Source organism: Vipera berus (assembly GCF_964194415.1).
Source record: "Vipera berus genome assembly, chromosome: 3".
NCBI classification, from domain to species: domain Eukaryota; kingdom Metazoa; phylum Chordata; class Lepidosauria; order Squamata; family Viperidae; genus Vipera; species Vipera berus.
In genome coordinates this window covers 112,655,451-112,673,174 of record NC_138204.1, presented here as the reverse complement: position 1 = coordinate 112,673,174, position 17,724 = coordinate 112,655,451, and positions in this window count along the sequence as shown.

The window sequence follows — 17,724 nt, the reverse complement described above, 5'->3', positions numbered from 1 at the left end:
ACCTCTTATGATATTGCTGTTATAGAGAATGTGTACAATACACAAGTAGAATGAAAGAGCCCCAAGAAAAATACTGTTTTTATATATTTTGGAAAGTCTACTTTAGTCAAACAGAAAGGAACTGGCTTATCATCTGCTATTTCCTCCCTCCTTAGCATTTTATTGGCTGTGTTCTGGATCCACGTACAGTATATAAAAGCTGCAAATTAAGCATTTCCTATAATTGTCCCTCTGTGTCAGGAAAAGGTTGAGATGAACAAGACATCATAACAAGTAAACTATAAAAGGTGATGGTTTAATTGCTCTTTATATCGAAAAGTAGTTAAATCATGTCATGAAAAGTAGATATGTCTTTAATTATCCTTATTCTATGGAAGAACAGAAGACCTGATCTGTAATACAGAAACAGGATAATTATAACAAGAAGCACAAGCAGCCATAGAATCTTGGAGTTTGTCAGAACCCACTTCAGCCCACATCTTAAGAAAGAAGGACTCTTGGAGACAAGATTTTCCAAGCAGGAACTTTTACTAAGAAATAGGAGATAGCAGGCATGATAGACAGGATCTGAGGAATTCCCTCACAGATTGATATTTTTAAAATATCCCCAAGCAAACCCCACCCCACAGTTCATTTGGTCAATTCTGGATCAGCCAAGCTCCAGGTAGTAAGCCCTACTGCAACGCTCTCTACATGGGGCTGCCCTTGAGGACCACTCAGAGGCTTCAGCTGGTGCAGAATGCGGCCGCGCGAGTTGTGATGGGAGTCTCCCGATACTCCCGTGTAACACCTCTTCTCCGCAAGCTGCATTGGCTTCCAGTTGCCCTCCGGGTGAGATTCAAGGTGCTGATGATGACCTATAAAGCCCTAAATGGCTTGGGTCCGGACTATCTAAGGGAACACCTGCTGCCGGCATCAACATCCCATCATCCTGTGCGCTCCCATAGGGAGGGCCTCCTTAGGGTGCTGCCGGTCAGGGAATGCCGGCGGGTGATCCCCAGAGGGAGGGCATTCTCTGTGGGCGCGCCTGCCCTTTGGAATGATTTACCTGTGGAACTCTGGACTGCCCCCGACCTGCGCTCGTTTCGCTGTGACCTGAAAACCTGGCTTTTCTATCTATCTGGCCTGGACTGAGGGGGTTTTTAGTTTTAAGTTTTAACATTGTTTTATTGTTGGGCTATTATTAATTTAATTCCTTTTAATTCTATTTTTATCTTAATTTATATTGTCTTTTAAATATTGCCCTGTAAACTGCCCTGAGTCCTTCGGGAATAGGACGGTATAGAAAACTAATTAATTAAATAAATAAATAAATCATGGGAGAGGAGAGATAACAGTCCGTTTGCAGCAGGATCATTTCCCCCCACACAAACTTCATTCGAAGGAACAAACTAGATTCCGTAGAGTTTCATTCCTCCCTTTTCCATCCCCTTTCCTAGTTGCCCATAAGATGAGAGGGAATCCCTAGTAAGAAAGCAATTGATTATATTGTGATGGATAGCAGGCAGGCGGAATAAACAAAGGTTGCATTTAAGGGAGGAAGTGAAAGCCATAAAGCTCCGTGCCTGTTCCCTCTTCCCCTTGGGAATTGCAGAATCCAGAGGGAGATGAGATTTGGGGTTAGCTCAGCGGAGATAGTTAGAAATGAAATATAAATGGATTCTGACATCCTGCCCCCCCCTTTAAAAATAGGAGAGATTTTGACACCTGTAGAGGAAACAAAAATATAGATGTTAGCCTGGTTTGCTGGGATATTCTGTATGAAACCTCTTTAGCAACTTAGGTGCTCTGATGTGACATTTATAGACCCACTCGTTTTCTGAGGAGGGAAGGTGTTTTCAAGCTACTAGGTATTGAATTGCTCCATGGTACTTTCTAGAATCTCGGATTTATTTTACCTCGAAGTGTTGTTCTCCTTTAACCATGATAGGAGGGGGGCGGTTGGCTGTAAGGGTGACTATTGTTCCCTTTTCAGCAAACTGCAGTGAAAGATTGGGTGTATTTTGGGGTAGTTCTAATTCTACTGTTACTGGGTTTACGATTCTTTTAATTGGAAAAGGTCCTATATATTTTGGTCCAAGTTTTTTACAGGGCTGTAGGGATTTTAGGTATTTTGTAGATAAATATACCATCTCTCCTACCCTGAATGGTGTGGGTTTTGCAATTGTGCAATCCATTCTTTCAGCGATGGGATTTCTGGTTCGTTTGAGATTAGTTCTGGCATAGGGTTGAAACTTTGACTGGTGGCTATCTGAAAAGGAGTGTAGCCTGTGCTGGAGTGGACTGCGTTATTGTAAGCAACAATATGAAGGGGAGTAGGACCATCCAATTTGTTTGCTGGAAATTAATAAAGCATCTTAAGTATTGCTCAAGTATGAATTCCCGCATTCCGATTGGCCGTTCTCCTGAGGATGATGACTAGATGTCAGTCCCTGAGTAGTTCCTAAGAGGGTTAAAAATTCCTTCCAAAACTTTGACGTAAATTGCACTCCCCTGTCAGATAGGATGCAATTGCACTCCCCTGTCAGATATGATGCAATGGGATGATCTATGTAGTCTGTATACAGTATATGCTGCACGAATAGTTTCGCTAAGGTTTTTGCAGTGGGAATCTTTTGGCAAGGGATAAAGTGCACCTGTTTGGAAAACAAATTCATGACCGTCCAGAAGACAGTGTTCCCGTTGCTTTCTGGTAATTCCACTATAAAATTCATGACTATTTATTTCCGGGGGCTGAGGGTTTCACCACTTGTTGTAACAGTCTGGGCGACTTCCCCTGCAGCCTCTTAGCCATTGCGCACATTTGGCATCTGGCCACGTAGCTTTCTATGTCCTTTTTCATGGATGGACACCAAAATTGCCTTTTAGTTAAATGTAAAGTTTGTACATTTTTTACATTGTTTATCAGAAGGTCAGCAGTTTGGCGGGTCAAATCCTGAGTGCCGCGTAACAGAGTGAGCGCCTTCTTACTCGTCCCAGCTTCTGCCAACCTAGCAGTTTGAAAGCACATAAAAATGCAAGTAGAAAAATATGGACCACTACGGTGGGAAGGTAACAGCATTCCGTGCGCTTTTGGCATCATGCCGGCCACATGACCACGGAGACGTCCTCGGACAGGCGCTGGCTCTTTGGCTTTGAAACAGAGATGTGCACTGGCCCCTAGAGTTGGAAATGACTAGCACGCATGTGTGGGGGAACCTTTACCTTTAAAGTTTTTACAAACACAAAATGTCCTGCTGATTTTGTATCATGGCACAACTGCATGAAATTGATCCTCTGGGTGGCAGGTATACATAACTTCTCCCCCACCCAGGATAGTCTGTCTTTGATTGTGCACACTTGTCTATTTTTCTGGAACCATTCATTTGTTTCCAAAGATTTTCAGAAATTGATTCCAGTTTAGCTATCCAGCTGCGGCTTTATTTTAGCTTGGGCCCTGGTGGTTACTGGCACTGCAAGTTGTTATTCGGGCATAAGTGGTTTAGAGTCAGTGGCTCATGTTCTGTTATATTGGGGCATGCAAGATAGTGCATCTGCCAGGAAATTCTTTCCCCCCAGTAAGTGTTTAAGTGTGAAACGGAATCGGTGAAAGTGTTGAGACCAGTGGGCTAGCTTAGGAATGAGTTTCCTGGGTGTTTTTAGTGCTTCCAAATTTTTGTGGTCTGTTCAGGCCTGGAAGGGGATTTTATTTCCTTCAAGTAAATGACGCCACATAAGTAATGACCACCTCACAGCATATGCCTCCTTTCCCCACACAGCCCAATGTTTTTCTGTCTCTGTGAGTTTCCTGGACATATATGCATATGGTTGCAGTGCCCCCTCGTCATTTTCCTATAATAATACAGCTCCCACTGCCACATCGCTAGCATCTGCCTGTATTACGAAAGGTTTATCAGGGTCCAGGTGTCTCAGTATTGGTTCGGCAGAAAAAAGTCTCTTTACCCTCTCAAATACCGCTTGACATTCCATTGTCCACTTCAGGGGCTGGCTGGGTTTCACTGTCCCCCCCCCCATTTTCAACAAGTTTGTGAGGGGCAGGGCTATTTGGGCGAACAAAGAGATTTGAATTGGTGGTAGGAGTTTGCAAAACCCAGGAAACTTTACAACTGCTTCCTTGTGTGGGGTGGTGCCCCTTCTAATACTGCCCTGACTTTCTTGGGGTCCATTTCAATGCCCTGCAGGGATAGGCGATATCCCAGGTAGTCTATTCTTTCCTGGTGGAATTCACATTTCGATAATTTTACATATAGGTGGGTGGCCCACAATTTTTTTAGAACTGCTCTGACTAGATTAATATGCTCCTCTTTGGTCTCAGTGAAGATAAGGATGTCATCTAAGTAAACGAGGACCCCCTTAAATAGGTGCTCTCTTAGCACTTCATTGATTAATTGCATAAAAACTGCAGGGGCCCCTTGCAGTCCAAATGGCAGAACTTTGAACTTGTAGCAACCCATTGGACAATTGAATGTGGTCTTCCATTTGTCCCCTTCCTTGATCCTAATGTGGTAGTATGCTTCTCTTAGGTCTAGTTTGGTAAAAATCCTTCCTTTCGATAGGTGGGATAGAATATCCTTCATGAGGGGTAGGGGATACAGATTACTTTCACTAATTGCATTCAGGGCATGGTAATCTATGCAAAAATGCATAGTGCCATCCTTCTTCTCCCTAAATAGGACCGAGCGGCCACTTTGGGTTTGGCAGGTTCAATAAATCCCCTTTCTAAGTTTTTATTTATGAATCTTTCCATCTCCTCCATCTCTTTAGGGCTCATGGAGTACAGCCTGGGCTTCATGAGTTTTGCTCTGGGTTTGATTTCTATAGCATAGTCTGTGGGTTGGTGAGGAGGGAGCTTATCTGCCTGTTCCTCACTGAAAATGTCAGCACGGTCCCGGTATTCTTCTGGTATTTCTGGTAACCCCCTCTCTTCTCCCACTGATGCTGTCCCTGCTCCTCAGGTTTGGGGGGGCCTTTGGGGTTTTAGGTTCGCACACTCCCCCTCTGCGAAGTTGAGTTCTGCTGTCCTCCAATTTACCCAGGGGTTCCATTTCTTTAACCATTCCAGCCCTAAAATTATTGGGTAGCCCATGCCTGGGGTCACTACAAACATTATATCTTCCTCATGGGTTCCCAGGGACAGGTGAACTGGTAAAGTGGCTAGGGTAGCTGGTACTCCCCTCTGCTATGGACCCATCTAACTGGCCAAAGAAGATTGGTTGCTTTAGTCTCCTCACCGGAATGTCCAAATTCCCCACTAGCATTGGGCTAATGAGGCAGCAGGTGCAGCCAGAGTCTATTAGGGCTTTTACTTTGACAGCTTCGGGCATGAAGGGAGCTAATATAGTCACTGTCTTGAGGATGGGTGGAATGGATACACTTACCAGGGTTTTGCCCTCTGAGCTGTCCTCCAAGGTGTCCACCATGCCTGCGGTGTAGGCCGGAGTTCCCTCCCATTACTTGGCAGGGGTTGGGGACTCTACAGTCTCTATTCCCCTCATGGCAGGCTCTTTTGGTTTGGCTGGGGACTTCCCTGATTTCCTGGCCGGTGTTGGGTCTGATTTGCACTGAGGGGCTTTTGAGCAGCATTCTGTGGCGCAGTGGCCCTCTCTCCCACATTTTAAAAATAAAATTAAAAAATTATTTAAAAAATAAAATAAGAAATTTATTGCAAAATAAACCTCGATTCATTGGTTTGCAATCCAAGACCGAATCAAACTATTTAAAAATACCACATATATTAATACATGCATAAGAGTACATACATATATATGAAAGGATGAGACTGTATAAAGTTAAGATATTATTAAAGATACCAAATAGTTTCTATAAGCTAAGACTGTAAATAACAATGGGTCGGACACGACTTCGCAGTTAACAACAACAACATAAATAACAATTTTGCTGCTGCCTTCAAAACACCTGGGTATTAGTCATTTAATAAGAATACCTCAACCTCCTCATTATGAGTGAGTTTATCTGACTAAAGTGTAGGTGTATTAGCTCTGATCTTTTTCTCTACTAAGAAACAGGGAAGAGAGAGGAACTTTGTCACTTTCCCTACAGCCATCATCTATCAAAGAAGGTGCACCAAACATTTAGAAAAGCTGATTAATCCGTACTTAAAGAATTTTCATAATACTGCAAGAATGTTATCTTTTCTCCATATATCCTCAATTGTAGGAAAGCGATGATGACATCACGATAGCAATAGCACTTAGACTTATATAGTGCTTCACAGTGCTTTATAGCCCTCTCTAAGCAGTTTACAGAGTCAATATATTGCTCCTGACAATCTGGATCCTTATTTCACGGACCTCAGAAGGATGGAAGACTGAGTCAATCTTGAGCCAGTCAGGATCAAACTGCTGGCTGTAGGCAGAATTATCCTGCAATATTGCATTCTAACCACCATGGATATCACCTGCAGGTTCACTATGGGGCTACTGAAGAGTGATTAGATGTGTGTTAAAACTTCAGGACACTCAATTTGCCCTGAAGCTCTTCTCAAGAGGAGAAGAAACAGCCCAAATTGTGGGATTTATTTTTCTTTTAAAAGGGGATAAACCTATGCAATTTCAATTTAAGCAGCATTCTTGTCTGGAAATTACAGGCTCATTATGTTCAGAGGAAATAAAATTTGGAAGGCTGATTTAAATTTTTCAAAATTCCAGAGTTTTGATGTGAGTTTGGAAGCCAACACAGCAGGTGAGGCATTACTTGTAATATAGAAATTCTCAAACCATAGCTTGGGATTCTGTCAAAGGCCTCAAACATTTGGGAAGGAGAGCATCACAGTAAAAAGAAACAAGTCCCTGATCAGGGTTATGCATGCAAATGGAACCATAAAATTTGAGAAATACTGTGACATAAAGATTAACGTTTAATCATTAAAAGCAGCATAATTATTTCTTGCTTACCCCAAATATCAATGAAATTATTACTTTTATTCATAGAAGGAGGGGACACGCACAAAAATTCATTTCTCAGTTTAGAGAATAAACAATGCTGCCGCATTTGAAGACCACTCTTCTAATATATTTTCTTCAGTACATCATTTTACTAATATTTGCCTAATATATGGACTTTGGCAAGCAATTTTTCCCAACACAATGCATTTTAATCCATTTTTACTAACATAGGTGTCACTCTTCTCCGATATATGCATATTTGCAATACTTGTTTTCCAGAGAATTGTATTACTATACATAGAGAAATGCAGATTTCAAAAATTAATTCAGTTTGCCTCAACACTTCTTTTGACAGCATGAAATTACTAAGATAACATTATTAAGTGAATCGAACTTTACTTTGCATTATACCATAAGATGCTCAGGTAGAATGTACAATCCATTCTAGAAACATAGTTTGTGTGTATAAATCCTTTTTTTTTAAAGTCTTCCATAGTCTCCCTCAAAACCCATTGAGAACAAAATAAATACCAGTTTTTGGTTATCAGTTGCTTCATTCTGCCCCCTACACACACACACACACACACACACACACACACACACTCTTTCATCAGATTCAGAACTTTTACTGTTTTTCTGCTGGTGCGTGTAAGAGAGGAACAACTTATGCACTTAAATTTTATTCATGAATTTATCACCTTGTACTGCCAGGCTACTTCACTGTATCTGCTGACAAAAAAAGCCTTGAGGCTACTCAACATTTGCTGCCTTCACTGGTCAATCAACCTAGCTATTTGCATTTCTAGTTTTGGAGAGAGAAAAAGAAAGGAACTGTGCAACTGAAAAATTTGTAGATAAATTCTGATGCACCAAGTAGTACACTAACTTTCCATTCCCCCCCCCCCCCGTAAAACTAGCAACCTACAGAAATGTTATGGGGAAAACTTTCCCCATCATTTACAACTGTATGTCATGGAAAGCTGCCCAGCAAGTTTTTTTCATCTCATTCCTCCATTTGTCACTGAGGAAAATGGAACTGATTGAGATGGAGAATCCCTGATGCCAAATAATCCCCACGACAGCTTCTTCTAGTTAAGGAAACACTGTAAATGTGTGCAGAGAAAATCAGTCTGAACTCTGAGATTGACCCATAAAACTTTTCTTCCCTAGGCATTATCTGAGCCAGTCAGTCCAAAAGACCCTTTAAATCTGCTTCTGAGCTGTGGAACATTGCCTGCTAGATTTGACCAGGGGAATTTCTTATTCATTCAACCCAGATTCTTGTGTCTTATGTGTTAACATGCGTCTGCTGAAAGCTGATAGGCTACATCTCTTGACAATGTCAGAGCCTTCGGCATTGCTGCTAAGAAAACAAGTTTTGCAGTAGCCTATGACTGAAAAAGCCAATTCTAGATGCCATTCAGGGAGTGGCATTCATGAGATTTGACCAGAAAGAACAATCTGGTAATAAGATGTGGGTGAGGGCAGTAGGAATGGACTAGACTTCTGGATCAATTTGCAGCTCCCATTCTGATTAAAGGAAGAAGACATTGTGCAAAATAATTTCTCATAGTAGAAGATGCCAAAGAGTGTCAACTAAAGTAGGTTTTAAAATTCTGCCAACTGAAATTTGAAATCTAAATTCTACAGTACATTCAAATTTATATGGTTATAAGTATATGAAATAGTATAGGGTTTCTTGCTTGGGTGAAGGATGGGACTGGAGGACCTCCAGTGTCCCTTCCAACTCTATTATTCTTTTATTCTGTTATTCTTTCTAAGGTCACATGTATCCATCCCCATCAAACCCAAAGAAAGTCCGGAATGTATAGGATCTCCTGCCACAGGCAGCGGGTTGGACTATAAGACCTCCATGTTCCCATCCAGCCCTATTATTCTATGTTCTATTTAGTCATTAAAGTATGAAACTACTTTGCTTTGTTTAAATAGTCATTCATAGAGTTCTTCATTCATAATTCATTTGGGCCTGGATTGCAAAAACCCAGATGACCACCAGATAGAGTCATAATTTTCTAGATTTTTCCTGCCATTTTGTTTCTATCTGAAGTTTTGCAGTTTAAATCTGACACCTTTATTAATTAAAGAAGTATCTAAGCAAAGGTAGCACTTTAGCTATTTATCTGGGGGCAAGTGCTATTGAGCCAAAAAACACAGAATTACAAAATTTTAAAAATGAATGAATGAATGAATGAAAAAGAAGCATTCTCAGTGTAGATTATTACTCAAATATTACCAAAAAGTACTGGGTATAAAAGGTTGAGGTGAGCATCCAATATTCACACATATAATACTTTTTTTCAAAATGGGCAAGATATGGTATATATCAGGGGTAGGCAACCTCGGCTCTTTTATGACTCATGTACTTCAACTCCCAAAGTTCCTCAGTCAACATAGCTGACTGAGGAATTCTGGGAGTTGAAGTCCATGAGTCATAAAAGAGCCGAGGTTGTCTACTCCTGGTATATATAAACAATTTTGCTTCAATTCTACTTGTGTCATACTAATGCTCGGTGTGGATTGCATTGGGGTTTACCATTTCACCATTTCACATTACTGAAATAAATGTTTGAAACTAATTCCCTCTCTAGCAAGAAAATAACATCCTGGCTCTATTAATAGGGAAAAAAACCTGATGCTACACTGATGCTGAATGGACAGTGCTAACCTTTGTTAATTCATCAGAGAATAATTGTGTAAAGGCAGCAAGGCAGCAAGGAATGTCTGTTAAGAAAATCTGCAGTTAATCTGTATAAACTTAAAATACACATCACTTGATTAGAGGAATTCAATTGATTTGAACATTTCACATCCAATTTTCACATTTTAAGCACATGACATTTTTTTTAAAAAAAAACTCCTTTAAACCTCTAGAAGAATTAGCCAATTTTGTTTAGCAAATAGGAAAAAACGGAGGATTCCCAGGATACTAAGCATTTATATATATAAGAAATGGTTAATAGGGAGAAAAATTAACAAGTCCCTTGCTCCCTAATATATATTTCTAAATAATGCTTTTAGAACGCATTATATACTGATTAGGAAACCTTGGGCAACAAGAGCATTTGTAGAGCCATTTTTTTAATCCCCTGCACAAAGCTTTTTACTATATCATATAAACTTTAAGTGAGTATTATCTTTAACCTATATTCAATAAGTCTAAGAAATAGCAGCTAAATTATAGGAATCCAAGATGGCGGTGGTTTAATGTTTGATTAAGATGGCTAGACATTAAACTTGAGTTAAAAAGAAGTCTCACATGAGGGATTAAAAAATTGTTAATTCTGTGCATTTATTTATACTCACTAACTAATACATAGACAAACTCATAAAACAATAAAATCACATTATTCATTATAATCTAAATAAAACCAGAGGGGGAAAACATTGCCTTCTGGTACCTTCAGCAATCATTGCCAAATGTACATAGCAATTGAACAAAATTTAACTAACTTCTATGTAACACTGGTACAAAAAATTGACTGTAAATTAATAACATATGCTTTGTTTTCTGTGCAAGAAGCCTTTTCCCAAAGGGGGGAGATTGAATCTGCTCTTAGGACTTTAGAAAAGTTCCGTGAATGATATTCTGTGCTAACCTTGCGCTACAGGGACAATGATATTCCAGACAGAGAACCTTCTATTATGTAAGAAGATGGGGGCATTTCAGTGAGCCAGCATAAATGTCCATTCATTTTTTTTAGGGAATGGCAATAAATTATAGATAATAGAAAGCAGATGCTGCCAGATTATGACACACTGTGAAGCTGTGCGTATCTTCCACTGCCAATGTACATCACCACAAATGGCTTATTTTAAGATCCTTTAAACAGAGTCATAGCCCACAATCCTCAGCAACTTGGAAAGGAGAGATAATCTGCCAGTTTCCCCCGAAAAGTTCTAATCTATTGGTTTTGATTCTGACTAAAACAATATCACACTTACCCTCTCTACCTGAGCTTTTTTTTTGTTCTAACTGTGATAGGAACGCGGTTCTTGGAGAAATTGAAAATCAGGTATTGCAACCAAATCTGTAAATTTGTTCTTATTCTTTGCTTTCTTCTTCTTAACAACAGATGGAATAGTTGAAAATAGCCATCAGATTTCATTTCTTTTTCTGTGATCAACATACAGAAAACTTGTAACATATATTAACTAGACTGAGGATAGGTGGCCATCATATCAATTGAATTGAGAGAGGTTGCTATAGAAATTCAATAAATAAATAAAATAAAAACCAGATGGCCTTTTGATATAAATCAAGATGAAATGTAGTTGGCTGATAGTTATTTCTCCTCAAAAGGAGAAGATGCTAAGATTTTTTTTAATCACCTTAAAATGGTAACTACCGGTAATAGTAATGGCGACAAGCTCACCAACTGATTTTCTGAGAAAAAAATATTTAACTATCTGGGGAAAGTTATTGTGTGAGTAATCCATTAAGCTATAATCAAGACAGAGATATCCATGTATGACAAAACCTTGATTTAACAGACTTACTAAGGGGAGAGGGATTTTGTTATTCCAAATGTCCATTAAATAAGAAAGGATATCACTGGCTTCAATGACATAAATTGATGCTAATGGCATGATTATACAACTGATTTAAATAGCTGCGGATGATGTCAAATTTAGATAAGAGTAACATAAATGTCAAACCTGGATTACTTTGAATGGAAGAGCCATTATATTCAAAGTGTTTAATTGTATTTTCAAAATTTAACAGCATATTTTAAGGTTTTTTGGCAAAAAGATTAAGTCCTAAATTTACATTTAAGCTGTATAACTTTGGAAAGAGTTTAAATAAATAAATAGAAAAACATGCAATTGAATAATCTTTTCCTGTTATACGCTTTTGAGATTTTGCTGAAATGAATCCAAGTATTAGTTTCTCTTATGAATTATATATTGTTCCAAACAGTAAAATCAATTTATGCTGCTAAAATGTAGTTGCAATTGCCTGATTTATGTTTAATATATATGCTGGCTGACAAAGTATAAAATGCTTACACAAAAAAAAGCACATGATGATATCATGCAGGTTTATTTAGAAGTAAGCTGGGGCTGAGACATCAAATGCAAACCAAAGCAAAACTACTCTCCTAGGCACAAATGGGAATTACTTTTGTGAGGTAAATTTTGGAATCTAGCAAGAGACCTCTTATCCTTCACTAAATGCCCATATTTTTATGAACATTGTTTTATAAAATGTTGATGGGCAGATTAAATTTTTCTTCATTTGGAAATAAAATGTAGGAAACTACAACTCTAGATAGACTACTGCAAAAATAATCATAAAATTCAATTTTTAAAACTCAAATGTTGGAAGAAAAAATACTCATTGAAAAATAATCTATTCTAGCACATAGGACTTACCACCCACTGGGAAACGAGCTAGATTTTCAAAAGGAGGCCAAGGTGGGGGGAAAGATGTTATGTGAAACAAGACAATCTGTGACACATTGGGTCAAGGTAATAATAATAACAACAACAACAAAACAACAATTAAAGTTGGAAGGGACCTTGGAGGTCATCTAGTTCAACCCTCTGCTCATGCAGGGAACCCTATACCATTTCAGGCAAATGGCTGTCCAGTCTCTTCTTAAAAACTTCCAGTGTTGGAGCATTCACAGCTTCTGGAGGCAGGTTGTTATTACTGATTAATTGTTCTAACTGTCATGAAGTTTCTCCTTAGTTCAAGGTTTTTTCTCTCTTTGGTTAGTTTCCATCCATTGCTTCTTGTTCTGCCTTCAGGTGCTTTGGAGAATAGCTTGACTCCCTCTTCTTTGTGGCAACCCCTGAGATATTGGAACACTGCTATCATGTCACCCCTTGTCCTTCTCTTCATTAGACTAGACATACCCAATTCCAGCAACTGTTCTTTATATGTTTTAGCCTCCAGGCCCCTAATCATCTTGACTGGCTGACAAATGCAAAGGTACTAGCGGAGAGTGCACTGGTTGGGAAACATACCTGACCTTTCTTGGAAGATTCCCCATTGACTTCCTCCCTGCAAGTTCCCAGGCTTTCCCATTCCCTATTTCACCCCTGAAGACCAATATAATAGGTCCTATTTCTGTAAGGAAGGAGGTGGCACCAATAAGCCATAAATCATTTAGACAGTGCATTGGCAATAGACTCATGGTAATTTCTTCCACATCCAGGTCACACTGCAAATGCCCCAAAATAAAATAAATCCAGATCTAGTGTATGACTTCTATGTGAATTCTCATTTTTTGGATGAGTTACATAGTCATCATTGTGGACAGGAACTCCTGAGCTGATCCTAATTTAATGCCTAGAAGAGATCTTAATCCCTAAAGATAATATGTCTTGGGAACTCCACTACCAACTCAGCAATGAAATCTAGCAACTAGGCATGGGTGTCATTGCAGGGAGGCTGGTACAATAGCAACAAATCCACCCCAATTGCTACCTGGAGCCCAGCTTCAACCAGAGAGTCCTCCTGGATGAAAATTTGTCATCCTGGTCCCCTTGTCTTAGAAATATTACTACTGCTGGAATGGAAACTCAGATGGGCGTATCTCTGAGAGGAGTGCCCCACCCACTTGAAGTCTCAATTATATACACCCATACAGTATATGGCCACATGCACAATTAAGTCCTCACAGTCAAAATCTGTAGTCATAGTCCAGTGCTACCAAGGATCCATGGACAATTTCCAGGATGAATGCTGAAGGCTGGAAGCTGGAACAAGTTTTGTCAGTGGCTCCCCTGCACTGCTACACATACTAATCACATTGAGATTCATACTGCTGCCAGAGCTGATAGTCTTTTATAGATCTATCTTTCCCCATTAATTTATCTATTAATGCACTTTTAAGATAATTCAAGTTAATGGCCATCATTTCCTCCACAAGCAGCACATTCTACAAATATGCATTGCATGAAAAAAATGCTTCCTCTGCCTCAGTTATGCTTGTACTTAGTATCTCAAATCCTGGCTTAAGGAAAGGAAAAAACTTTCTTTACACACATACATCAGATGATGACTCTTAGATTTTTCCTGGTCATCTAACACACACCCCCCCACACAGTTTTATTGTAGTTTTCCTCATGTGGAAGACATGCCAAGGTCAGTTGGATGACCTCTTTCTGCATATTTTCTAGCATTCCACTATATATTTTGAGATGTGGATGCCACAACAGTAGTTGTTGTTGTTGTTAGCTGCGAAGTCGTGTCCGACCCATCGTGACCCTATGGACAACATTCCTCCAGGCCTTCCTGTCCTCTACCATCTTCTGGAGTCCATTTAAGCTCACGCCTACTGCTTCAGTGACTCCATCCAGCCACCTCATTCTCTGTCGTCCCCTTCTTCTATTGCCCTCGATCTTTCCCAGCATTAGGCTCTTCTCCAGTGAGTCCTTCCTTCTCATTAGGTGGCCAAAGTATTTGAGTTTTAGCTTCAGGATCTGGCCTTCTAAAGAGCAGTCAGGATTGATCTCCTCTAGGACTGAGCAGTTTGATCACCTTGCAGTCCAAGGGACTCGCAGGAGTCTTCTCCAGCACCATAGTTCAAAGGCCTCAATTCTTTGGCGCTCAGCCTTTCTTATGGTCCAACTTTCACTGCCATACATTGCAACTGGGAAGACCATAGCCTTGACTATACGCACTTTTGTTGACAGGGTGATGTCTCTGCTTTTTAGTGTGCTGTCTAAATTTGTCTACAACAGTAGACAACATTCCAAAATGAGTCACAGAAATGATGCCATGGATGCTCTGAAGAGGGAAGGCTTTCTTTCCTTCTCAAATTAATTTGTTCTGTTGTGGATATGATAAATGGCCCTATTTTCATCTGCAGAATCTTCAGAGAATGACAACATTTCAAAAAGGTATTTTGAGCATAGGCTAATTTTTAATCAAAATGAACTATGTATGTTGTATCCTATAAACACAGTCTTACCATATGTTTGGAAACAGTTCTCTTCAGAATGAAATACATTTTGGCTGGAAAAATAGTAGGTTCTACTATTATACTGCTAATAGTAGGTTGGAATCTTTTTTGGCCTGTCTCCTCTACTTAAAAAACATTAAATCCACCTTGTTTTATTATAGACAAAGAAGGATCTAGGGAGTAGCTTGGAAAATATACAGTCTTCCCCACAATGAAAAGAAACACCTGGAGCTCAGAGATTGTTTGCAAGGAAGCAAAAAAGTGCCATTAATTTGACAGCCAATTTGCCAATTATACTTGATTTATTTAAAAACAAACCACTAGCATTTTCATGTTCTTTTCTTAGTTAAGCATTATGTCAGAAAATGCACTTTAGAAGTCCACTCTTTGATGCATTAAGAATTTTCTTGATCTTGATGGCTCATATTTCCTGTAGCACCACTCTTTAACCTGTGGCTGGCATAAATTTGTTCTTTTTTTCTGCTGCCCCTCAGGTGATAAGGCCTCCTTGGATTCACCCCCCCCTTAGATGCAGATTGCAAGCAGCATTTTAAGTAAAGTAGGAGAAATCATGTAAAGCAATCTTTATTGGATCACAGCATTTTAAACTACAAGCAGCAGGTAGGACCTCGGGAATCAAATGTTCTCTTTATGTATACGTCACTCACATTCGAAACAGGAAGGCAAGGTTCCTGATTAACTGGAAGGGAGAAAAAAAAATCCTGATTCCTACTCAGCGTTATCTACTGTGCTTGTGAAAGGGAGCATATACACTCAGGGGTAAAATAATTATTCCCAACATTCTATCTCAGAATCATGGCAATTGAAATCCAACACATTCAGAAAGCAGCTAGATGAGAAAGGCTTCATTAAAACCACCACCAGTAAGTTCAGCTCTCAGGCACACAGTAAAACCACACCCTGAGTTATGCATGGATGTGATTCCTTTGTGGAGGCTCCACTGAGTTAACTGAGGCAGAATAGCCAAAGCTTGCAAAAGAAAAGATGAGCAAATAACAGTAGCATAAATGCCCGTCACATCCTCTTGTTGAGGTGACTCTCTCCCTTTGAAGTACAAGAGTTTTCTGGTGCTTTTTCCTGGCCTGCTCCAAAGCCCTCCCCTTCTTAAGGTTTGAAGGCCCAATTAAACTGATCTAAAGGTAAAGGTTAAGGTTCCCCCGCACATGCATGCTAGTCGTTTCCAACTCTAGGGGCCGGTGCTCATCTCCGTTTCAAAGCCGAAGAGCCAGCGCTTGTCCAAGGACGTCTCCGTGGTCATGTGGCCGGCATGACTAGACGCCAAAGGCGCACGGAACGCTGTTACCTTCCCACCGTAGTGGTCCCTATTTTTCTACTTGCATTTTTACGTGCTTTCGAACTGCTAGATTGGCAGAAGCTGGGACGAGTAACAGGCGCTCACTCTGTTACGCGGCACTCGGGATTCGACCCGCCAAACTGCCGACCTTCTGATCGACAAGCTCAGCGTCCTAACCCACTGAACTGATCTACAGTATTGCTAATGCATAGGAGTCTCCTCCACTAGCAGTTAGCAGCTACTTGGAGTTAGATAAGCCTGCACAGAATTCAAAGGGGATTGGACTTAGTCCTCTTGTGGCTATGCAAGGGATTCTAGGCTGATCTTTCTTTTCACTCCACCCCCAGGTTCTGCCACTCCGTCTGTTAGAACTCTGTCACTTTGAAGAAGGAAGATATGGTTACAGAAAAGCCTGGACATACCCTGGGTTTGGGTATGACAAAAAATTTGGCCATACCCTCCTGCATTACCCAGCATTAACTACTTTGCATAATTGACCTCGACTATCCATAAAATGTTAAATATGGCTCCTGATAGGCCAAAAATTGCCCATGCTGGTAAAACGTCTTACCCATCTGGATACCTTTGATCAGGGGTGTCAAACTGGTGGCCCGTGGGCTGGATGCATCACGCGCAGGCCACGCTCACAAAGGCAAGCTCTGCAGCAAAGGCAAAAAAACATCGCGACACATCACAACACATCACGTGACGTGATCGAGTTTGACACCTGTGCCTTTGATGAAAAGGACTGACAATAGTTAATCTGGAGAGCCAAGTCCATCAGATGGGTTGATAGTGGTGAGGGGTTATATTTATTATTATATCCCACTTCCTGGGAGACCAGAGGTTATTTTCCAAATTCCAATGCATCTGGTGAGGATATGCCAAAATAAAATCCAGTCAACTATTACAATGATGCATTGATCTATCACAAAGGGTGAACAACCCTGGCTATACTAAACACGGAGCCAGTTACCTTCTATTGTGTATCTATAGTCTTATCTGTCTTATGATGCTGAGCTGATTCATCTTGAAGGAACTTGATTCTTGTAATAATAACCTATTAAATATATCCCATTTTTCTTTAAGGAAAGGGCGAACAGAACTGATTTTTCCCGTACAGAGCATCTTTTTAATTAATAACAAAGTCTTTCTTTAAATCAGTTTCAAAGCCTTAGCATTTAAAATCGTTAGAAACAACTTTAAAGTAACTCCTTTGCTGTATATTGGGAAACATTGCAAACACTAAAGATCTTACAAAGCTGAAAAGATATGATTTACCCAGCAAATAATAAGCATGTGGTTCTGAAGGTTTTTCAATCTTAAAAAGACAATTACAAAAATAAATTCCAAAGTGATTAAAATGATGAAAGGTGAAACCTTAAATCCATGAAAGTTTGCATTTATGACTCAGAGCTCAATGGAATCCGTGACTCTCAATGAGTGCAAAAACATCAATTTCTGCCATCTACTCCAAAAAAATCAACTGTTCAGAGTATATATGAGAAATTTCCAGATCTCTATTACTTCCAGTGAGAATTTCAACAGATTGGATCTCACATCAGTTGCC